This window comes from Myotis davidii, unplaced genomic scaffold (genome assembly GCF_000327345.1).
Source record: "Myotis davidii unplaced genomic scaffold, ASM32734v1 scaffold208, whole genome shotgun sequence".
Taxonomy (NCBI): domain Eukaryota; kingdom Metazoa; phylum Chordata; class Mammalia; order Chiroptera; family Vespertilionidae; genus Myotis; species Myotis davidii.
The window spans coordinates 2,392,276-2,392,811 of record NW_006299706.1 but is presented as its reverse complement, the minus strand read 5'-3'; the positions used below and the strand labels follow the sequence as shown (position 1 = coordinate 2,392,811).

The 536-nt window shown below is 57.3% G+C and overlaps 1 protein-coding gene across 1 annotated transcript in view; it reads right to left on the bottom strand.

Moving 5' to 3' along the window:
• The window catches only part of NTRK1 (neurotrophic tyrosine kinase, receptor, type 1), a 53,854-nt gene that overhangs the window by 52,459 nt on the left and 859 nt on the right, over window positions 1–536 (bottom strand). The window lies entirely within an intron of this gene.

Sequence of the window (536 nt, the reverse complement as noted above, 5' to 3'; positions counted from 1 at the left end):
TATGTGTGCCCAAACACACCTGCTCACCCACCCCTCCACACACCAACACACACACATAACACCCTCCCCCTTGAAGCCACACTCAACACAAATCCCTACTCCCTCCCACCACCTTTCAGCACAGCGAGCAGAGGCACAGAGGCTGTCAGCCAGAGACATCTTGAACCCCTCTCCGCCCCAGGAGGGACCTAGGAAGGAGGAGCGGGGCAGTGAGAGGATGGGTCAGAGTCCGTGGTGAAGAGGCGTGGGGGGCTGACTTACACAGTGAGAGAGCCACGGGAAGGCCCCGTGTGGGGGGTGGCAGAAAAGCAAACAGAGAAAGAGAAAAAAGACACCGAGAAAGAGAAACTGATAGGAAGAGACTAGGAGATCACAGAGCCAGAGAAAGCTCGGTAGGGATATGAGAAAGGAGGAAGAAGGAAGAGCAGGCATGCAGGGGTGGGGGATTGTTGGTGCCCTGGGCACTGCCCAGCTTCTGGATCTGACATGCCAGGGAGTTCCTGAGAACTTGGCTGCCCTGCAGGGGCACGTCAGTG